Source organism: Ambystoma mexicanum, chromosome 1p (assembly GCF_040938575.1).
Source record: "Ambystoma mexicanum isolate Mex_15411 chromosome 1p, UKY_AmexF1_1, whole genome shotgun sequence".
Taxonomy (NCBI): Eukaryota; Metazoa; Chordata; class Amphibia; order Caudata; family Ambystomatidae; genus Ambystoma; species Ambystoma mexicanum.
The window spans coordinates 196,741,060-196,766,141 of record NC_090921.1 but is presented as its reverse complement, the minus strand read 5'-3'; positions in this window follow the sequence as shown (position 1 = coordinate 196,766,141).

Below are 25,082 nucleotides of genomic sequence, written 5' to 3'. Positions count from 1 at the left end.
GGCATTATCTGCTGGGGGCCCGACACACCGTTACTGTGATTACGGATCACCGAAACCTGCAATATTTGAAAACCGCAAAAGCCCAATCCTCTAGACAACTCCGTTGGGCATTATTCTTTGCCGAGTTTGACTTCATAATTACCTATCGACCTGGTACAAAGAACGGTAAAGCCGATGCCCTTTCTCGGATGGGAGTGGAAGAACACTTGATCAACCCTAAACCTGTACCAATCATTCCCGAACAAAGAATTCTGGGTGTAATCGCCACATAATCCATAGAGGAAGTTAAGGATAAAGCCAGGCAACTTGTAACTCCAGCAGACATACATAATTGGCATCTGCAGGGAAAGGACTTTGCAGTAAAGGACAACTTATTGTATTTCCAAGAACGATTATACCTACCCAGCACAGATTTACAGGAAAAAGTAATCTCTTGTTATCACGACTCTTTAATGGAAGGTCATCCCGGTATAGCCAAGACCTCAGAAAAGATCAAGCGCTACTTCTGGTGGCCGTCTTGGAAAAAAGATATCAGAGACTTTATAATGTCCTGTGGAGTATGCGCCCAAAACAAGAGTCAAAAGGAAAGACCAGCAGGCCTCTTACGCCCTATTGACATCCCACCTCGCCCTTGGCATACGCTTTCTATGGACTTCATCACCGATCTACCTCCATGCTCCGGATACAATACGATTCTAGTAATCGTGGACTTATTCTCCAAGATGGTGCATTTCATTCCGCTCAAAGGCTTGCCAATAGCAGCAACTCTGGCCCGAGAATTTCTCGAAAACATCGTCCGACTGCACGGTTTTCCTTCGGTTCTAATTTCGGATCGAGGTAGTCAATTTATTTCTCATTTTTGGCGAAGTTGCTGTCGGTCGGCTCAAATTGATGTGAGACTATCGACCAGTCACCACCCTCAGACCGACGGACAAACCGAGAGGACCAATCAAACTCTGGAACAGTATTTACGATGCATGCTGCAACAAACTGAAAAAACTTGGAAAGATATCCTTTGGATAGCCGAGTATGCCTACAATAACTCTGTCCATTCGGGAACTGGGAAAACCCCGTTTTTTCTTTTGTACGGCAGTCACCCTCGAACCTCGGAGTTGGATCCCCTCCAAGATCTTGAAACACCAGCAGTAGACTACCTGCATTCTACAATCACCCAAGCCTTTAAGGAAGCTGTTTCTCACCTTCAAAGGGCTAAAGAGCAATACAAGAAAGGAGCAGATCAACATCGGAAGGAAGCCCCTCACTATCAAGTAGGGGATCAAGTCTGGTTATCCACCAAATATCTATCTCTAAAAGGGCCACGCACATTCAACCCAAGATACCTTGGTCCCTATTCCATCACTACCATAGTAAACCCAGTAGCGGTCAAGTTGGACTTGCCCCCGCACATGAAGATACATCCGGTCTTCCACGTCTCTCTATTAAAACCCGTGCAACCTCAAACCCGACTAACCAAATCTCCAAAACCTATCCTAGTTGATAGAGAACTCGAGTTTGAAGTCAAAAGCATTCTGGACTCCAAGATCTCCAAATCTAAACTATTCTACCTAATTGACTGGAAAGGCTACGGCCCCCAAGAGAGATCCTGGGAACCTGCTGAATATGTCCACGCTCCTCGCCTAATCAAAAGATTTCACCGAACATTTCCTGACAAGCCAAAACCCCCGGAGAAGCCCGGTTTGGGAGGGGCCTTAAGGGGGGGTACTGTCATGATCTCTGCTTCCAAAAGGTCAGGGTTTTCCCAACTCCCTTGGAAGCAGATCCATAACCCAGGTTCCGAGTGCCAACCAGTCCCAATTGGGACCTTTTGGACCCAGTCCTGGCGCCAGTGGCACCAGGCTCATAAATATGCCCAGTCCCAGCGCTGGAAGCGCCGGGCTCATAATGCTTGGGTGGACTTACCTGCAGCAGACCATGCTGCTTACTTGCCTGCCAGTTGAGCCTCTGATCCTCTTCTGTTTGGAACTACTTTTCCTGTTGGGTGGGGCTGGAGCCACTCCCTAGATTCAGAACACTGGAACTCTTCTGGAAGGCAGGAACTCTTTTCTTACCAGGAACTCTTTTCTTACTTAGGCGTGGCTGTGGAAGGAGACACCTAAGCACTACAGGAGGCGATTTAAACCACACCCGGTGGATGAATCTTGCTTTGCGTTATTCTGCACCCTCTGCAGCAGAACGCTCATCGTGTCTTCTGCATCCGGTCCTGGGCCTAAGGAAAAAGGCTTACCATCCTGAATCCAGTCTTCAGCAACACCTATAAAGACAAGAAAGAACAGGTTAGCATTCCGGCATCTGAAAGGCAAAGGCTTACCTACTCTTCGTGCGCTCCGGAGGTCTTCACACTGCATTCCGGCATCTGAAAGACAAAAGCTTACCAACTCTTCGCAAGCTCCGGAGGCCGTCGGCGCTGCATCCCGCATCTGAAAGACAAAACAAGGTGCGTTTAAAGACATTGGGGAACTTTAATACTCACGTGCCATTACTCCTTTCCACATCTAACCCAGTGGGCATCCCGGCACCCTGCAGCCGCTCCGAACTTGTACCTGCAAAATAAAAAGACAGTTAGAGCGCATCGTGAAGCTGGCAACAAGCGCTTACTTACGTGCTTCCAGGCGCTTCTATTCATCACACGGGCTCCATCTTCAACTCACTTCAGCCCGTCATCCGCCATCGCCGGAACCCTGCAAAACAAGAGACATCATTATTAAAGACTTTAAAGACATTTGAGTTACTCGAAACTTACCGTTCGTGCAGTAAACGACGGACAGCAGTCCTCTGAAGTCAAGAGGCCTGCGCTACCTATCCAGTGAAGAAACTGGTTACAGCACCCTGCCCCGAGGCAGATGGAGAGCTCGGCATTCACTTACCTAAGGTGAGAGCGTTAACCTGTGGGGGTCTACAGGAGAGGAGAAGAGGAAAGAGATAGGGACACCCCAATAACCCCAGTTCATTAACCCCGTATTTTCTATCTGCAGACATCTTACTCTGCACGTCAGGCATACAGAGCACAGAGGTCCAGCCCAAAGAGCCAACCGGGTGCTGCACATCACCTTTGAAGATACGGTAGTCGCCCAGACAAGACCGGCGCCTCTGCGAGAATCAGGTGAGCGTTACAATGGGGTGCCCAACCACACTATTTGTGGAACATGCACTATTTGTAATATTGAATAAACCTAAGTCCACCCTAACCACGCAGAGGGCATCAGGTTATGAGATCATCTTATCTAGAGCTGAACTATCCATTGTTAGATGTAGCACGGTCAACCCTGCAAGGTTTTTAGCAGAAGTAATTGAGGAAGGAGATTATGCACACGATTGTATGCAAACCACTGAAATGTACTCATGTGCTAGAAAGGTTGAAGAGAACGCACTAGAGGGAGGTGAGCTCCTGTTCATTGATGGGTTATCAACAATTGACCAAAAGGATGGGAGAAGGAGGACTGGGGCAGCGGTGGTGAAAATGATGGAGGTACCGGTGTGTGTGGCAATGAAATGTGTACAACTACCACAGCATTACTCTGCTCAAGCGGCAGAACTCGTTGCACTGATCTTGGCGTTGAAGGAAAGCTTTAATAAACGAGTGACCATATATTCTGACAGCGCATATGTTACATCCACTGTCCACTCAGGGCTGTCAAAATGGAGAAGAAGAGGGTTTAGGAGAGCTGACGGCACTCCAGTGCAACATGCTCTCTTATTGGCTGAACTAATTGAAGTAATAAACGACCCCCAAGAATTAGCTTTGGTCAAATGTACCGCACACACCAATGGAGAAGATCATGTCTCAAGAGGGAATGCAGCGGCAGACGCACATGCGAAGTATGCTGCATACTTTTGTGAGATATGGAACCCCCCAGAGTCAGACAGAGGGAGAGGGAGGGGAATGGCTAAGGAGATGTTGTTAAGAGAAGGGTACACCCATCTCCCAGCCACACAGATAATGGAGCTACAAGCGGCTGCACCAATGGCAAAAAAAGAAATATGGGTAAAAAGAGGATGCACAATGTCACCAACTGACGCACTATGGCGCCAGGGTAACACTGGAAAGATTGTAATACCACTGGCACTATTGAATACCGCCCTGAGCTAACTACACCACCCAGCCCACACAGGCAAGGAAGTAATTGCAGCACGAATTAGGGAAGACTGGTTCTGCCCCGAGTTAAATTCTCATGTGTCAAATTTTATCAGCAATTGTCTCAGATGTCAACAGTTTACGGCCGGTCACACTCTGAAGGTGATAAAAGGTATTATACCCCGGCCAGAGGGACCCTTCCGACATCTCCATATTGACTATGTTGATATGATCAACGTATGTCAAGGAAATAGGTATATGATTGTAGTAGTATGCCCATTCTCGAGGTGGATTGAAGCAGGGCCCTGTTCACACCCAGATGCATTCAGAGAAGCTAAATTCCTAGTGAGGGAGGTCTTCCCCAGGTGGGGGGTGTGCGAGGTACTGCGGTCAGATAATGGCCCGCATTTCGCAAACGAAATGTTCCAGCACATCACATCCTTACTGAACATCAAGCATAAATTTGCATGCGCATACCACCCGCAGGCCAACGGTGTATGCGAACGCCTGAATGGCCTACTAAAGGAGGCAATTGCAAAAATACAGCAAACAACAAAGAAGAGTTGGTTGTATTGCCTTCCGCTAGCCCTATTTGAGCTAAGGAATAGACCAGGTTCCGACCACCACCTCACCCCTCACGAGGTGGTTACCGGACGTCAAATGCGCCTTCCTCTGACACCAACATCAAGAGCATTCACAGACCACGAAAATACTGCCACTGTTCTTGGTGATGAAATGTACCAATATGTGTCTTCTTTGATTACTAGTGTAGTGTTTGTGTCTCAACAGCTCGAGCGCACACGGGGCGGGTCTAACAGTGATCAACAAGAAGACGCGGATAAAGAATTGGAAAAGGAAAGACTGTGCAAAGTTGCTAAAGGTGACCACGTACTACTCCGCAATTTCAACAGGAAGTGGAACAGCCCACGCTTCACTGGCCCCCATCTGGTAGAGGAGGTAGCAACGAGAGCAGTAAAGCTACAGGACAAACGTGCCTGGAATCACCTACATGACGTAAAGATCTACAAACTCCAGACCCGCCCCAGCGCCACCGACAGGGCCACTGGAAAAACAACAACAGCGTCACCAACGGAGGAAGAGACTTCTATCACCACTAACGGCCTAAGTGTCTCCATACCCTGTCACCCCCCAGATTCCCCAGAGACAACTACTGAAAAAGAAAGGGGTGATCCCCATACCGCCCACCCCATGGTCACACAATCAAAGAGTAAAGAGACTTCCACCAGTTGAGCCCCAAACCCTCTGCCCATCAACCCCTTACCCGCTGAAGTAATAACTGAACTGAAGGACATTGTCTTGCACATATACACATGTAACACTTGAATGTTCTCTTTCTTTTCTCTCGCACATGCAGGTACAGCGTATTATTGTACTGCTAAGAAAACAGATAACTAACAAATTCACTGCCCAGGAGTAGATGGTACCCTCAGACGATAACTACCCAGAAGAATTGTCACACCAATTTGTATATGAAATAAAAAGGCCAACGTACCTGAAAAGAATGAGGGTACGTGTCTACTACACAGCATTCCTCTTGGCCATAGAACATTCAATGCCCCACCTCCAACCATACTTGCCTGCCCTAAGAGATAGATCGCTTAGAGTGGCGTGGGAACAGCTCTTCGCCTGGGCACTGAATGACTATTTGATAGGGAGAGCTTAAAAACAACAACTAACACTAATAACAAGCATATTGAGAATTTTCAGGAGGGCAACTTTAACGTCGCAAGAATAAGCTGCCGGACTGCAGCAAGGTAAGAGCAAAATGCCGGTGAAATTAGCATCTGTAATAAAATTGATAGGGATTTTGATGATCACCGGGTTCTTGGCTGCCTCTGTATGGCAGAACAGCTATGCTATCAATATTATTGCTGTACCCAAACCTAACACACCCCCACCCTCAGCTGCAACAGGTGTTACGTCAGGTGGTATTAGTAAAATAGAGTTAAACGCAGCACATACTCAGATAATAAAGGTATTGACAACTACATACAAGATTCCGCACACATTTCAAACAACATGTGGTACCAACACATGACCCACATAGGTAAGCAGACAACAGAAGACAGCTGCTACGTTTGCTCATTAATCCCATACGCCATGAGCGCTTCTCGAACATTCGTTGCCACAGAAATAGATGAAGAGACAGCACGATGTATAATATACCTGGCACTGTTCCAAACGAAAGGAAGATTTCAAGGGACAGTGGTGCAACTGGTGTGGAAAACACGAGACGCATATCCATATGAAAACAACTTCCTCAAGACTTATTTGAGTTACCACAAGAGCAGTTTACATGCTGAAGCCTTCAGATACATGACAAGTGGTCCTGAAAAAGGAGAAACAAAGAAAGTAACACTACAGTACCTACCATGCGATTGGTACGCCACTGAAGTTCCCGGTAAACAAGGATGTTGGGAAAGGCCACTTGTGACAATAACAGGGAAGGTGTACATGAACAACAGATGGGACACAGGAGTGGTTGGCAGCAACATGGTAACAAGAGAAACTATTTCAACTATTGACGAACACAACCATAGATGTTGGATGACTTGGGTCAAGTACGTACCCATGCTCACGTGGATAGAGAAGGATGAAGACCCAATAACAATACTGCCGCTAACTGCGCCTAAGGTATGCTACCAACATAAAGGAGAGGTGGACGTAGGATACAACACCAACTGTGCAAGCGTGATGGAGTTACCTGAGGGGGGAGCAGGAACAGCAGTGGTAATGGACCACTACTGGGCCTGCGGAGAAAAGGCATATCACACACTTCCCCCTCTGTGGAATGGTATATGCACAATGGTGCACGTTAATGTACCATCACTAGTGGTACCCCAGAAACACGTGAATATGGCCAACTTCCCCAAAATGGATGAAGGGAACGAGAGGAAGAAGAGATCTGTACAACCTCAGAAGGGGCCAGAGAACAAAATCAACAGCAATAATACTGTCCTGAATAGAAAGAAAAGACAAGGAGAACCTCTGACAGGAAATTACCTATGGGGTAGATCGGAAACAGCACTCACCTCAATTCCGCCAGAACACAGACTATTTAGCAGAGCAGCAATGTTCTTCTCCTCAATAATACATCCGGGATTACAGGCTTACGCAAATGCAAAATGGCTCCAGATAACTAGATGGGAACTAATGATGACCATCAATTCTACAGTAAATGGATTCAACGCAATAAAAGAGGAACTGCGCGCAGTGAGGATGGTAGCACTTCAGAACAGATATGTACTGGACCTCCTCACAGCAATGGAAGGAGGAGTTTGCGCAAAGATAGGACAATCATGCTGTACATTCATCCCTGCCAACGATGCTGACAACGGTACACTGACAGAAGCAGTTTCACAATTGGCCCAGATGCACTCCAAAATGATGGATGAAAGTAAAGGTGTAAAAAAGGATGAGAGCTGGTTTTCAATATTATGGTCATGGATGCCATCTTGGCTGTCAGATGGACTGATGATTATAGTTGGATGTACTATTTTGGCTGGAGCTACACTGATCATAATAAGATTTTGGAAGGCCCGGAAGGCACGCACCACAGACGAAATGATCGAAATGGCCAGCATCCCCTTGATGCCAGCAGATGACGGCCAACACACAGGCACAATCATACAAGAGAGAGAGAAGTTGCGCAATCAGATCACCACCAACCACCTGGACCCACCATCTGTGAAGCTCAAAAACCCAAGAAACCCAAGGAGCTACATAGGGAAATGGGTATACTGCACTCCTGGAGGAACCTGTGAATACTTGTATTGGTCGTTTGAAGACCATGTTAACCACTATGGACATTTGGGAGGAATAACTAAAATATGGAGAGTGAGAGGAGATAAAGAAAAGGATATGTTTATGGTCGACAAGTCGACCAGAGGGGGGACTGAAGTGGGAGAATGGAACAACAGGCTCCCGCCAATCCCCTCTCGCGCTTGGCCTAGAGGATCACGGCCTAGGCACCCTCCACGAGAAGAGTTTGCCCATCTACCAGACGACCAAATACCCTGGTACAGGAACATACGGATGTGCCCACCCACCTGCCCAGCAGCCCGCCCTGCCCATGCCGACACCTGTGGCATGGATGAACTTGACTAAACCATTACATCGTTAGAGATGCCATGACGACCTAGCCAACGGTCAGCACACCTGTGCAAACATGAACACTGGACACTCCCACACCAAACTACACAAAGAATATACTCAGCGCTATAACGTAGGTGACAAACACACCCACGGACGTGCATCTTTATTATTTTTCACATAGGCTTTTTAAGATGCAGAAACGCAAGACGCACAATGAACTTATCTAAATGGCTTGCTTACGCTTCTCCTAAACCCTATAACCTAAAGCGCCTGTGCACTCAACGGCTCCATCTATGCACCTGATCCAAGAAGGCCGCAAGCAAGAGCTTCCATGAACATTAAAATGAACAAAAGCTCAGTTGCTGACCCTGCAGAATGAGCCCGGCGAAAACAGACAGCCAAGGGCGCAATGTTGCAAACTCGCATTCTAAAAGCAGACAACCAAGGGCACAATGTTGCAACCTCGCATGCCGCAAGCCGACGTCCAAGTCACACCTGCAAATTAAACCAGGCACACAACGGGAAAAACAATATTAATTGTGCAGAATTCGGCCTCAAACACGGTCCCACCTCACGTGACCAAGCCAAACCTGAAAGGATGCCAAGGCCAGGAGAACGGAGGCACCTGGATCCCTCGTTACAAGACACATGCAGATACAATTAAAAGACTCAATGGACATCTGCGACAGTGGGAGTAGTCAGCCTTCCAGCTTATGAATAAATCCTCACATTGTCTGCATGTACCCATAGTGAAACATTGTTGCAAATGACAGGTGCACCGCGAGCTGGGAACGGCGATGGTCCCAGACTGGGAGGCTCGCGAGCGCACCAATCAGAACATGGGGCTCCTATCACTGACGCCATTAACATTAACCAATCACCAGGGGTCTTCATGTAACAATTATCATGTATCTAATTATAGGGACAACCCAGGTATATCACCTGACTGACTCTTAACCACTAACACCGTTCTCTATACGTATGCTATACTAACCCTACCACTCAAGTAACCAATCCAGAGTGGAGGTAGGTTTTTTGCTAACTTTTCGAGGTGACGCAAGTAGCGTGTCATACTAAGGTAAAAAGGGCCTGCGAGCCCCACGATTGTGTGTGTGTCAGGACGGACGCGTACGATCCTTGACCCATCCCTGCCGTTTGTATAATAAACAGCAGAACCACCTTGCTTCTTGCGTGTGTCTCATACTCTGTGGTTTTTGGGATATACGGGAGGAGTTGGGGCCTCCCTGCCCGGAGGTCTGCGGACGGCCCAGCCGACCCCGGCAGAATTTCCACCCGACACTACTCTAGGTGCCGGCAAAGTCTGTGGCAATATTTTTGCGTCCCATTGTGTTATTGTATTCTGTGGTACTTGTGGTTGTCTGTGTGCTTGCTTTGTCTGAGGCTGTACCGCCTGCTGTGGTTGTTGAATTTGCAGCTGTACTGCCTGCTGTGGTTGCTGTATTTGCTACACCTTTGCCTGGATTGGTTGATATTATGTATAATCTTGGGCATTGTAATCTTGCTGTCTGGCACTATTTGGCGGTGGATATGCTGACCCTTATTTTGGGCTCAATTGCTATAAATTGTGTTGCATCATTCCCCTACTTCTGCAAACCCTTGCAATCTGTTCAGTTTTTCCACAAGTGCAACATGGTGGTCCTACTCCCCCTAATCGTGGTTACCCTCGGTTAAGCCCTCCTGGCTGTGGTGCTTGGAATCCAAACCCTCTCCCTGGGGGACAATAATTGTTTTCTTCTCTTCCCACAAAATCGCCATGCAAACCTGGCTGCATTTGTTGTGCTTTGTGCACATTGTTGTTCTCCAAAAAATGTGTTAATGTGTTCATACTGTTCCTTCTATTGCCAATTTCGACAATTCCTTTTGCACCAGTTTTGCTTCTGCTATCTTTCTTGTTCAAACTTCTTTCTGTCTTTCCCTTGTTTTAATCAAAAATGATGTCTTTTTTAATTGCCTTTGTACTTCCTTGGGGAGTGCTTGACATAAAATATGATAAAACAATGTTATACTTTTGTCCAAAGCTTTCCTCATTTCTAAGAACCATTTCTCTTTCATGTCTTGTATATAAGCAGCTGGGTCCTTATCTGGTGCCATTTTTCATGTCATTATAGCACTCATGTCTGATGAGTCTGGAAAGTGTATGCTCAGCAATTGTTAAAAGGTGCCACGTCATGTCTCATATTTTGGGCTGTTAACCCAGGGTATCCTGACTGTTTCTAAATATCTTCTGATTGCTCACCCAATATAGCATCAAACAAGCTTTTCATGTGCCTTGCCACCAAAGTCATGCCTGCCGTTTCCTTTTCTAACTCACAAATCTATTTCCCTGCACATGTTATGAGTGACAGCAATGTATATAACAAGTTATGTCTGTCTGTCTGTTGCCAGGGTACAGATTGTGTTAATTCTCTGCCTTTTTACAATAAGGGGAGATGCATCACGCCCATTCTGCTTGCGTGTGCCGTCGCATCTTTCGTCCTTGGTGTTGCCTCCATGCAAACCTTTTTTATGGCCAGGTAGATCTTTTAATCTGTTTAGATATGGTGTGCTCATTTCAGGACTCATTGGACGTCTCTCTAGGAGCAATGGATACCTAATGGGCTCTATTGCCTGCTCTCCTTGTCATCTTCCCATTCCGACTGTCTTTCTTCTCCCTCCCCGTCCTCATCCAAGTCTTCAAACTCTAGCCTTCTCAGTGGCTCACTCACATACGTGCCACTCACTATCTCCACCAATACATCCCTACCCATAACTTGCAGAGACTTCCCCAATTCTCTCTTCTGCTCATGCTATCTATTCTACTCCTATTTAGGTCCTCACCGTTTCTTCTTGAAATGTCTTCCCTTTCTATGTCAGTCAATGTATGTCTGCTAATTATGTCATCAACTTCCTTTTGCCATTTCTCTCGCTCTCTGTTCTTCTCTTTCTCTTTCTCTCTCTACCTCTAACCTCTTCTCCTTCTCTGTTCCCTTTCTGTTTCCTTCTAACTCCTTTTCTTTAAAATCCTCTATGCCTTTTCCATCAAGTTTGAGTATTATTTGCCCTCCTATCCATTTATCTGACACACGTGTTGTCCTATCCCCTTCTCCCTGCATGCCTCTCACTCTTTGACCTTCTTCCACTGCTATGCTGCACGTCATATTCTACCTGTAATGGTAATGCTCTCTGTCTGTTCACCTTTTCCCCCTCATGTTGTCCTCATCACCATATGGTGGGGGAAAATGTTTAGGGTTGATATACCCTGCAGCAGCATTTAATGGATATAGTCCCTGTACAGTTGAGGAATGGATACTGTTTAGAGAAGGAGGAGGAGGAGCCTTTGGTGGTGTGCATCCTTCGTCATGCTGGTTAAGTATCCATTCTAGCTTAATCGATGCCACAATCTCTTGTTGAACATTTTCTACAGTTTGAGTATACTTAATCTGTTCTGTAACTGTTTCCCCTTATGTGTGGCATGTATATATTGGCAGATGGGTTGCAACTGTTCTTTCACCTCAATACCTTCTAGAGGGCGAGGCATAAACATCTTTCTGGCCGTATCTTTAACCCACTGTACGTCATATTTGAGTATCTTAGCTTTATATCTGGGAAGTGACTTACACAAATGGACAATGGGAGTCCGACATGATAACAATATAAAAACACAACTTACCAAAAGTGAATAAACACTGCGTTGACACCAGCTCACACTTTCTCTCCTTTCACATTCTGCTCCAATGTTAACCAACTCGCTCCTTTCTTCAAACCGCACGTCCACGTGCCACAAAATCTCCCTCCTGGGCACTCACTGGAAACCACATTTCCTTATTAGCCAAACAACTTCATCCTTCTATTAACAGAACAAAACACCTCTATTACCCTGTGTTATACAACAACAAAATACAAATGCGCCAACAATGATTAACACAAAAATACAACTGACTTCCCATTACATGTGGGGGAACCTTCTCTTCTATGCCCCTAAAAGAGGCTTACCGTAAAGTCTTTCCAAACCCTTGTTGGAAGCTTTCAATCTGTTAATATCTTAAAATATCTCACAAACCAATGATACACAAACCATCAAATTCCCAGTTTTGCCGTGCACAGTTTATACTCACATCCAAAGATCACCAAAAGGGCATTTGGCATGACTTTGCATCTACGGGGGCTCCTGCCGATCTCTCTTCTCAGGTGTGTGTTATTCCGCTCTCCTCAGGCCACCCTCGCTACCCATATGGGGTGTGGCGAGGAATCCTCGACAGCCCACAAAACTCCTAGAGAACTATTCTCTAGCACCAAATGTAAAAAAGGGCCCAGATTTGCAATAGCATATAAAATAACGCTCAATAGTGGAGTTCTCACAGTACATGGAAAACCCCAGCTTTATATTTAATTTTAAAAAAGCCAGGACAGCATTCAATCAGCTTTCAGTATTACAATGAGTGTGAGTGGTTTTTTAAACTAGAAACACATCATCAGTGGCAGCATACTACAATATTGATTACAAAACCTATGAATATTTTGGATTGGTTAGAATCCCAAGCTACATATAGAGTATATGGGTGTTAGTTTCTTCATTGGCTAAAACATATGTGATGGCCCTTCCTGTGTCCAGCCCATTACAGATGCTTCTTTAATTACATCATTGCAATTAAACTTGATTTGTTGGCTCTGTTCATTATGTGCAGTATGATAAGCAGGATTTCATTTGGTTGGCTATTTACTCACCAACCTTGGACACTTTGACGAGACGTCAAGGGGAAAATATCATGGGGGGAGAGAAGTCCATGGTCTGCAATAATTCCAACCAGAAGTACTCACCATCATTCCCAGGTGATAAGCCTTTTCCGCTCCTTTGTAGTTGGCCTTGTGTGTCATCTTGTTTCTGTGTGTGTGGTAGGGAGTTCAACAGGTGTCTTGGAAATTCTTGGCTCATAATGAATTCCAATGTTCTGTATTTCTGGATCACTCATTAGGGGACCATGTTGGAGAAAGATATTCTTCCTATTTACTGAGTTTTCAGCTAACTCTAACGTGAATGTTATCCTCATTGTGGCCACTGAAGACACCATTCATCTATTCTCGATAACATCGTTTGAAATGCTATTCTTGTGCAGCTAGACATCAGTGGCTGTCTGTGCTCTTACTAATTTGATTAACTTCGGAAGCTGCTGTTTTGCATTCTGGGAAATGTTATCTCCTTTCTAGGTTCTGCTCGTCTCCTACCTTCATGGCGTTCTGACCATGATGCTTCCTGTGCACTGATATCTGCTCAGCTTCAAAAGCTACTCAAATATATGTGTTGTAGTGAGTTTCAGCATCTTGGATAGTAAGAATGTTGCTAATTCTTGGGCCTGCTGCGGCTTCTATGATTAGAAAAATGGCTGTACTTCTGCCCCTTTGCCTCCATGTTGGCGACCTATGTCGACGTTAGTTTGTTTCACATTCACCTTGTACATCTGTCAGACATTGGTTTCCCCCGGCTGTATATACAGCATCTTACCTGCCCATAATTGCATCTGCCCTATCGGTTTAGTCATTCCCTCTCTTCGTACTCAGGAACCTGTGTTATTTTCAGTATATTACACATACATTCTATAGCCTATATTTGTTCTTTATTTGTGTCGTTCAACCTAACTCTTTACGAAAGACTGTTTTATATGCTCTGCCCCAACCTTTATAATTTCTCATCCCTAGGCTCACGGGGTGGCATGTACTTTTTATATTCTTTCTAATTTTTAGAGTAACACAGAGGGGGATAGGTAGAAGGTGGTACTGGCACATGTATCTGCCCCATTACAAAAGCATTTACATCGGATCTGTAGGCTTCTATAGGAATCCATTGGCTTAATGCAAGCATGAACATACATGCTGCTGTTAAACCATGGAGGCCATGTGATTTAAAAAAATATATATTCCGTAGTGGACCTTTTATATGAGTACGTATGTCCCAGCCTTTCAATTATAGCGGAAGTGCATGCATTATCACTTATACACCTTTGTTTTTTAACTTTCAAGCGCAAATTTGGTGAAGGTGGCCTGTGGCGGCCGCCACACAGCTGACGTGTCTCTTTAGAGAGAGTGTTGAGTCAAGATAGACCCCCAAGGTCATTATTTCCTTGGCAACTTTTATTACATTTTTGTCTATGTTGAATGATGTGTATCTTTGGTCAAGTTTATTCAGACGTGCCTGAGTGCCGACAATCAGAAGCTCGGTCTTGTCATTGTTAAGGCTCAGACTGTTAGTGGCGATCCATGCCTGAATTTCTAGGTAGATGTTATTGAGGAGTTTCAAGTCCTCATCATAGCACCCGGAGAGTGAGATGAGGACTTGCGCATCGTCAGCATAGTTCGTATAGACGACACCCAAGTTGTCCAGATGGTCGAAGAGGAGCTTTGTGAATATGTTGTATAATGTAGACGACACGCAGGAGGTTTGAGGTACTCCACATAGTTTCGGGCTCAGGTTAGCTGAGGCTGTGGGTGAGAACACTCTGGTGGTTCGATTTGAGAGAAAGGAATTAATCCAATTGGAAGCATTAGTGGAGAAGGCTGCTGCTGTGGTGAGGTGATCAGTTCAAATGTGATGGTTGACTAGGTCGAAAGCTGCAGACAAGTCTTGGAGTAGTAGGATCGCTAGCTTGCCTTTGTCCTTCACCTCGTCCATCTGGATTTTCAGATCCAGAAGCACCGTCGCTGTTCCGTGTCTCGCCCTGAAGCCAGATGGCCTAAGGCCAAATAGATTATTTTCCTCTAAGTGCTTCTGGATTTGAAGATAGGCAACTCTATCCAGTATTTTAAGAGGAAAGGGGCAGTGTTAATCGGCCCGGAATTAGTTGGAATGTTAGGGTCCAGGTTTTCTTTTTTAGGAGGGGCATGTCCCTGGCCTCCTTGAGATTGTTGGGGACTTGACTGTTCTTAAAGGACGAGTTTATCAATGTGGCAATGAAGGGGGACAGGTCTTTCACTCCTTCCATGATGATGGAGGCTGGGCAAATGTCACCTTGACAGTGGGAGGGTTTTAGACTTTTAATAGGACGGTGGCAGCTAGAGAGGCTGATCTTTTTGGCTTCAATCTTATTTTGTAGAAGTGTGATTTTGTCAGCTAGGGCTTGCTGGATATTTATGAACCAGGATGCATCCTTAATGCAGTCTTCAGTAGGGGGTGCAGGAGACTCTAGTTCCTTAAGGATACTAAAGAGTTCCTGCTGCTTGATTTGGCATTGTGGATTCTGGAGTTATACACTTCTGTATTAGTAGATAGGATAACCGTTTTATATGTTGCTGATGCTGTAGTGAGATTAGTTGTGATTGGTGGGCGATTTACGCCACGTGGTTTCCGCCGTCGTTTTGGTATTTCTCAGGATTTTTAACTCAGGCGTGAACCACTTGTTGAGGTGGGCAGTAGTTTGCCTTTTTTTGTTTGAGGGGCGCAACAGTGTTTAGAGCTGATTCAAGTGTGGTATTGTAGAGATCTACTAACTTGGTTGAGTCTCAATTTTTGTACTTGGAATCGTCCAAGATATTGTTGATAAGTGGTCGAAGACTAGCCACTGAGATGTTATGGCAGTTCCTGGCTAAAGTGGGGGGAGCGATGGAGGTGTTAGGGAAGGTTGTTCCTTGGATCGAAAATGAGATGAAATGTTGGTCTGATCAAGTAACTGGTACATTCTGGAGAATTGTAATGTCATAGTTGAGGTCAGACACCCAATCGAGTATTCAGCCTTTTGTGTGAGTTGGTTCTGTGATTCTGTGCTTGAAGCCAAGTTGGGCCATGGACTTTTCCAGAGTTAGAGCATGTGTGTCGTTAGGATCGTGTAAACCAAGATTGAGGTCTCCCAAAAGGATGGTTTGGGAGCCAAGTGGCTGTGCTTCACGCTCCCTCGGTTGGCTTTGACTCTCTCACACCAGACTTCACTCAATCTGGGGCAGTCATTCTTTTCCCTGCTGCCCCTGGTCATAGCCCTCCTTCAGTTCTTTGGCCCTTGTGCACCAATATTCCAGCAATGCTGAGAATAGCATATCTGACTAGCATGAGTAAAGGGGTCCATGAGTTGCTGAGCTCCACGTTCCCCTGGTTGTCTTTGACTCTCTCACTCAATCTGGGCAGTCATTTTCTTCCCTGCTGCCCCCGGTTGAAGCTTTCCTTTCATTCATGGGCTCTTTTACATGTGCAGCTTCCAGAATTGACCACACCAAAGTATTGAATCCTGTTGGAACAAAGGGATCATTTGTAATGTATAGTGCCCTCTTGTTACTTTTTAGTGATGGCACTTAATAAACCTGGAGGTGAGGATGACAACCCTAACCTCACCACCCCAACACTTTGAGAGGTGGGTGTCATTGTATATTCAATCTTACTAAGCCTTTTCGAGATAAAGGGAGGTACACGCAACCTGTGCTGTTATCACCTTTAACAGTGTAAATTAATGAATTGTGATTATCACATTTGCAACTTGACAATTTAATTTAAATTATACGTCTTTTACAAATACTAAGCTCTGAATAATGAGAGAGTTGGGACAATGTGTATTGCCCACATCATTATCCAGGGGTCTGAAACAGGAGGTCTGATATCACAATCCACATACTACAATTTATGTCTCGTGGGGGCATGTTTCAAATTCCTCTTGGCTTTCATGGGCATGATAGTCAGAGTTTATTACTTGAAGGCTGGTTTAGGGGTAGCTTTGTTGTTCCCCAACATTTCTGAGCATCATTAGTTTCTTCTCAGGCTTTCTAAAACTAAATCCTCAAGCCCATTGGGCTCTACTCTTCATAAGGTCCGGATGTGTTGCATAATCTCTGTTGAGGGTGAATTTGCCATGGGGGTGGGCATGATCAGCAGGGGCAACACGTCTTTGGGTTTGTCGCTGTTCTGAGCAGTGGGCACATCAAAACTGGCCCTCAGTAGCCGCACTGCTGCTTTTTGTCAATATTGAGTACCAGGACTTCTCCGAGCTGAGGAGGAGTACTAATACTCAAGTATGCGGCAAGTAGAAAACATTTTGCTAAATTAAACCACGATGCAGGAGTGAGCTCCGACAGACTTTACAGTGGAAAACTGAAAACGTACTCCTTCACCCTCTCTTCGCCTCAACCTATTGTGCCTGTATCCCAACCTGTACCTTCTACCCCCCCTGTACAACAAAAGGAGACAGGAACAGACAGCCTGAGAGTCGCCACTGTGGCTGTCACCGGAGCATGCCACACCAAGCCACTGTCAAGTACAATGTCTTCAGTATCCACGTAATGCCTGGGAAACAGTATTCAGGATCTATAAAAGGTGACTCTGGTACATATTGCAACAAACCCTGTCTTCCGGACGTCTGCTGTTATATGGCAGCACATAAATATTACGGAGTCCCGAGGAGAGTCCCAGTCTACCCCAGTCCCTGTTCAAGTGAGGACCGCAGCTAAGTTGTGTTTGTGTTATTGCTGAGATACTGTCTCTTTAACTGCTCTCTGCCTCTGGGTGCCTCCACCTTAAAAGGTGTACGCGTGGGTGGTGCGCCGCGCGGAGTCCCGAGGAGTGTCCCAGTTTACTCCAGTCCACTTCAGACCCACAGTCCCACAGAAAAACCCTTTTTTGTTATCGCCGGCAAACACATGAGTGGCCGTAGTGACAGCCGCACGATGGCCCCACAGACGCGGCTGCAACAGAAAATTCAACTTGAGTCTGAACGGCTGGGCTTTCCCTCCCCCCCCTCCCTTTCCCAAGTGCTGCCTGCTAGTTCTGACCCCGTTGCAGCTGTGCTGACCGGAGAAGATGCAGAGGTAAACTCTGGACTTATATTCATTTCACCTCTGTCGCATGTTATACAAACTGAGCCTCCAGCGATATATAATGTGTCAACGCTATTTGCATTGATTATGACTTTTATTGAGGAGAAAAAGTTATTAGCATGCCTTGGAATCAAGACACCAGCTGTTGCGTGTCTGCGACCTGCAGTCATATCATATTGTTTGTCGCGCTCGGCTTCTCTAGTAAAATCCGCAGCTAACTATTCATCATTCAGCAAAAATGCATTTGCATATGAAAGATCCGACGCAAATGATACCTCAGGGTTGCATGTAAATTCCATAAATGGAGTTAACTCACAAACACAGACTCCATCTGTGTTGGCTTCGGAGATGAATTTGATTGAGGTGAACACATCGTCATTTCAGTCTCCCTTTGACGTAACCGACACTGAGCTACTGCAAATCCAAGTGTCTGCCGACAACTCAAATGCGTCAAATTTCGTATTTGTGCCCACAATTGGACAACATGAGCCCGTTCAGCACTCAAACAACTCAACTGAGTCACGTGAGCTTGAAGGTAGACCTTTCACAAATGAAAGTCTCCAGTTTGGCATTGTATCAATCTTCCTCCCCCAACTGGATGCACGGCATAAAACAATGGCACCGCCACAGGCCTCTGTTGAGACAGCAAGTGACAGCTTTGAAGCCTTAAGAGGGAGACTTGACAGGCCCAGTTTGACTTGCCGCCTCTTAACCACAAACCCTGGCACTTGTGGCATACCACATAGTATGCAAACACCACACAACCACACACCGCCAACGGCGTTGCTGCAACAACAGCCACAAATGGGAGAGAAGTTGCAAATGACAACTGTCCATACACCAAGAATCCTCGACCTTGCGGGTCGAGAGGCACGTCTCACTGAGAGGCTAACAGCGGATTTTCAGATGATCAAAGAAAAGCTATTACAAAGCTTTGTCCATACACCTAGTGACAAATCGTCAAATACAGCCAGAAGTGGACGTGACATAGTTGAAATGCCAAGAAGGCCCAATGCTGAACTAACGGCGCGACCCCTGAAGCATTCACAGAGTTTACTTCAGCACAGTCCAACAAAGGAAAGTCCCTCTTCCCTTGATGACAATTCACCAAAGATCTATGGCGTCGCAAGGCTGAAACAAACACATAAGGGCGCAACAGAATTAGTGACTACGCCGCAATGCACTGTGAGTCCCACCCTATCGGATGAACAACCACAAGAAGCGCTGTCACATTCAGTATCTCATAAGATAGCACTTGAACAACTAAATAAAACTAATCTGTCTGTGGCCGTGGGTATACAAATCCACAACAACGTTGTAGCAGCCACTTCCTTAGCTCTTATTCCATTTGTGAAACTGTATGAAAGCTTAAATTAGTCCTTAAAAGATCAAGGAGTCCAAATCAACAACCTAATCACAAAAGTAGATGCGATGGCACAATTAAATGGTGTCCTTCAGCAAAGACTGGAAAGAGAGTCAGAGATTTCATCACAATGTCAATATGGCCTTGGCGATCTGGCGACAAGTGCCCAGGCCGATAATTCCACTCTTATGTCTGCAACCTTAGAATGTATGAAATAGTTGTGACATAACATTCATTCGAGTTGTGAACATACTTACGGACAACGAAGCGGTGAGGCTGGTGGAAACAAGAATAGGGCCCCCATGACAATCGCTCAGCATCTCTCAGAACCAGTTCAACCTTCAGCAAAGGCCTCCCAGCCTAAAATCCCGACAGCAATATCTCCAAGTGAGACCCCTCTAAGAGTACCGGGCCTGACCGGAAAGCAATGTAGCGTCCTGGCAGCCCCCTCGCTGCCTTCAGATGAAAGGAATTGTGGAGACATTACATGAAATAATAATGCAGAAAACGACCCAATATAAGTGCCTGTGAATTCTAAAACCGCACAAGCTGATATGTCTGCAATTGTGAAGAAGAAGATGTCCTTTGACATATTCACAGGTTTGGCAAAGAATTTCCCTCCACGCATTGTAACGACAGCTAAGATGACCGCAAAAAAACAATGACCTGGTTTAAGCAATACAGTGAAAAAAAAACAAAAAAACTCTCCACAAACGTCAAACAATTTGTAAGGAATCTGTCAACTCCTCAAAAGCTCAGCCTGTTTGAGCATGCCCCACAAGTCCAACCATCGGATAACTCAGCTAGGGCAAATCCGATGGAGCAGAAGAGTCAGCCCAATGTCGCAAAGCCATCTTTAAATCAGAAACAAAATACAAACAAGTGGGCAAGATTATACTCTGACACACAACAACCAGAGGATGATGAGGATTCTGTGGATGTATGCGATCATCCACCTATTCTCTCGATTCAGCAGACTCAGTCACCCCCAACAGTGAAATAAGTATTGAAGAAAGGCAGCAAAGAAGACAGGGGCTCATACTTGGGGCTGGTTTAGCCGAACAAACAAACACAAAACGGTTGGACGCTAGTAAAGCTACCACGTTACAGTCAGTTCATGCTGAAAAAGGTAATATACCGAAACAACCTACCGCCAAGCCAAAGATGTCACCAAAAAAGAGAAGTTGGAATCCGGCACAAAACCTAAACCCTAGAATGACTTCCGCTCAATTGAACAAACATCAAACAATGAAAACTAAAGATCATGAAAGGCACCAGACTGAGTTAACACGGCAAGCTTGGAAAATTAGGGTGGAAAATCTGTTTCCGGAGGACAGCGATGTGAATTTAAACAGATGAAACGTGATGCAATTATTTCATAACATTCCTTCCCTATGCACAATCACCACAGAAGACATATTGATTGTGGAATACATCTTTGAAAAGTTGGCTGATAAGGTGTTTTTACACATTAGATCAATTGCTGTGGAAAAAACCCTCTTAGCGGCAAGGGACGAGCTTCTATCATATGGTTTTGAAGTGCAATCTGACAGAAGCCTGAAACAAGTTTTAAAAACCAAACAAGTAAATGCATCAAATGAACGTCGATGTGATTGATTGAGGAATCACTTTTCTGTAAGAGATTCTGGGACTACAACGAAATTCACTCAGAAAGACTCAGACGAAATCGCAAGGCGAGTTGATTCTCATAAAGTCACCAGAGCATAACCACCATTAAATCTGGGAAAGGAAACATGTGGGATACTATCCTGGAATACTAGAGGATTTACCCACTTGTTCCAAGACTTTCCTATCCCGCTGGCAAACAAATTCATTATTTGTCTTCAAGAGACATGGCTGAGGGAGACTCAGGTAAAAGATGGGTATACCATTGTTGTTAAACAAAGCAGAGAAAAATCATTGTGGAAGACCTTTTTCCGGACTGATCACCATGGTAAACAACTCTTATGGATGGGAGATTGTACAAACGTTTATGCTGAATATTTTCGTACAAGGATCTCTATTACATCTAACATAGATCTCAACAAAACATTCTCCACAGCTATTGTTTATCAACCTATATTGGAACTCTGCGATGATCTCATCGACAAGTTTTATCAAAGCATTGACAGCCATAATTGACCCAAACTTAATATCATGCTGGGACATAACAATATTAATCTGTGGGGACTTTAATTTTTCATGGTTCGAGGTACCACCAAGAATTTCATTGGAAACTGGTACGCTACATACAAGGTGTGACAAATGGAGGGATGCTATGAAAGCAAGGAATTGCGAGATGTTTAATGGTATCATCCAAGGGGATTTCCCGCCAAGACCTACTTGGCAACAAGACAAAAGTAAAAAAATACTAGACTATATTTGGATCTCTTTGTCATTTTGGCCAAAAGTAGAAACTATGTCAATACACACGACCCACGACAGCGACCACAGTCTGTTAGAACTAACTTGCGTAGTGGAGCGGGCACCAACTACGCACCACTATAGCTGTCCAGTGGAAGTAAATGAGGGTTTGAATCGGCTTCGAATCAAAGATCATCACTTCTGCCAGCTGAGCGACCAACTCAAGGATGAAGTAACAACTGTCGCCGAAAAGATTAACTATGCCCCCTTATTGACGCAATTTTGTACTAAAAAAGCGACGTGTCAGTCTCAACAACAACAAAAAAAAATACGTCTTTAGCACACAGGCCAATCAGAGGAAAAACAAATGCACAAGAACATCAGACAAATAAAAAAGAAAATAGCACGATTCTCAACAAAGAAGGAGCCATTAAAATCTGCAAAATGAAATATCGAAACTAGCAAAAATCCTTCAAAATAATCAGAGACCAAGAACGTGCAGAACTAATGCTTGGACTGATAATCCAACGTAAATCCAGAGACATCTGGAACATTTTAAACATGAATAACACCCAAGAGTCAAGTCTGGCCAATGACATCTCCATGTTAACCTGGGAAAATCATTTCAGGAAAGTCTTTGATGGTACATCGGCACATGACTTCCTAGAGCCCACTTTGTCTGCGGAGCCCTGGGACGTGTCGAATCCAGAGATAAGATCATCACACAGCTAAAGAACTCTCGAGCTGCAGGACCTGGCGGGTTAACACATGTAATGATAAAAGACAAAAAGGAACTATGGGCCGACTTCATTGTGAAATTATTTGAAGTAATATCAGTGTCCAAGTCAATTCCGAGTTCATGGAAATCTGCGGTCATTGTGCCCATTTTCAAGAAGGGCAATAGGGACAATCCTATTAACTATCGCCCTATTGCCCTCTTGGACATAATTGGCAACATTTTTGCTACTTGTCTACAACAGAAAATTGCTGCATGGGCGTCAAATAAGAATTTACTAGATATCCATCAAACTGGCTTCACCAAAGATGTTGGTACGGAAGTCAATCTCTTAATAGTAAATCTATTAAAGCTGGAAACCCTAAAGACTAAGAAGAACATTTTCATGGCCTTCATAGATATGTGTCAAGCTTTTGACAGAATCAACTGCACAAAACTGTGGAATAAATTAACAGCATGGTCCTATCCTCCAGCTTTACTTGAGCCGCTCATGGCCCTACACAATGAAACATCAATAAAAGTCTGCACTGACAACAATGGTCATTTGACAAAAGAGGTTGTAACAACCCAAGGAGTCAAACAAGGATGCCCATTGGCAGCGTTGATGTTTAAGCTGTATATTGCCGATCTACTTGAAGCTTTGCAGAATATTCGCTGTTTTCCGCTGAAATTGAACAATCAAACAATAAGCTGGGCGATATACGCTGATGATGTTTTGCTATTTGACCAAACCGAGATCGGTCAACAACGACTCTTAAATGCATTGGTCGTCTACTTACAAATAAACTACCTTGAAATTAATGCTGCGAAATCGAAGATCGTGATGTTTGGCACATCTCAAAAAAGATTGTTGAAAAGTTTTAGATGGTCAGCAGATGGTGAAAAGATTGACTCCGTCCCCACTATACGATATCTTGGGGTCCAAATCAATAAATCCATAAGAGAACAGGTTTGGATAGTTGACTTGAAGCATTGTATGTCATCATTCACCCTGCAAGGCAAACCCTTACATAACGAATATGGTAAATTCACCTTGATTCCAATTATGACTTTCTATCGGCAAAAAGTCATCCCTGCTCTAACATATGGGGCGGAGGCTGGATTAAATATTGATAATCGGATTTGGTCAATTCTGGAAAGGAATGTTGGCTCTACCATCCTATGTGTCAACTGCGGCGATAAGACATGAATTAGGTTTGGACCCTCTAAATGGCTTGATTCAATGGAAATCAATTGCACTTCTACGTAAAATGAACCTTAATAGTGTCGCACCTGCCTACGAAATATTGAAAGAATCGGCCGAAAATCCATATACTGGAAATTTAGGCATCTGGGCCATGAAAGTACGAAAGATTCTAGCAATCACAGATATTTCTTGGGCAACAGTAATAGACATGCCGCAAATTGCTAAAAATAAGCTCAGACAATGGCATTGGATCAAAAATACTGAAATACGCGACTCATTGCCATCTTCGCTTAATCTAGGTTTAACATGCAATAAACTAGATAAATTACCAAAATATCTAGTAAGATTTCCATCTAGGCCTCATCACAATACATTTCTAAAGCTGCGGCTCAACATCTACAAAACAAAAAGAGATGATGTGGTTGAGACATTTCAAAGAAGTATCAGACAACAAATGTAGGTTCTGCAAGATCGAACCAGAATCCTTAAAACACTTAGAGCCTCATTACGACCCTGTCGCTAAGTGTTTAACATCGCTGTAAAAGGCTGCGGTGCTGTTAAACACTTAGCACCTTACTATGAGGTCCCTTTGCAGGACCCGACCTTAACGGCTGATCTACACCAGCCGTTAAAGTAGGGACCCGGAAAGGGACCTTGGTGCTAAGTACGGTACCGCAATTTGCGGTACCGTACTTAGCGCCTTCCCCATTCCCATAGAGCCCTATGGGGCGAAAATGGGAATGGGGAAGGGCCATGCTTCAATGGGGAATTACCGGCCGCCAACCTTGGAATGGGGTGGTAATTCCCCATTGAACCATGGCGGACCCGTTACAACACCGGCACCAACCATGGTGCTAATAGCGCCATGGTTTAGCGCTGGTGTTGTAATGAGGCCCTTAATCACTGAATGCAGTCATGTGTCCACCCAGCGATCATCCTTTCTACAACATCTAACATCGACTTACCAACAAATTGAAGATTGGTGGCACACATCAATAGCAGGAAACAATGTTAGATTGACCTGTGCCTCAGTGGACTTTCTGGAAAATATTTTAGAAGCGGATCCATCTTAATGAGAAAGTACATTCTTAAAAAGGATCAAAAGAAAAAAAGTTCATTTGAAGTCACATGGATCATCTTTGGGAAAGATGGCGAAGGCATTAATGTATTTTTGTAATTAAAGTTGTGTAAATAACTAATTGTTACAATAAAAAGAAAAAAATAATAATAATACAATTCGAGTATGGGAATGGCAAGTTTATTCAATGCTGTGCCTGGAATTCTGATCTGATCAAAACTCCCTCAAAAAGGCTATAGGCTCCAAGAACTGATACTTTACAAGGCTAGAATTGTATTGTCATTAGAAACTCATTAGAAGGAAGTGCATACGACACATTCTTCCTGTTATGGCGAGCTCTCATGTTGCCACACACCACATGTG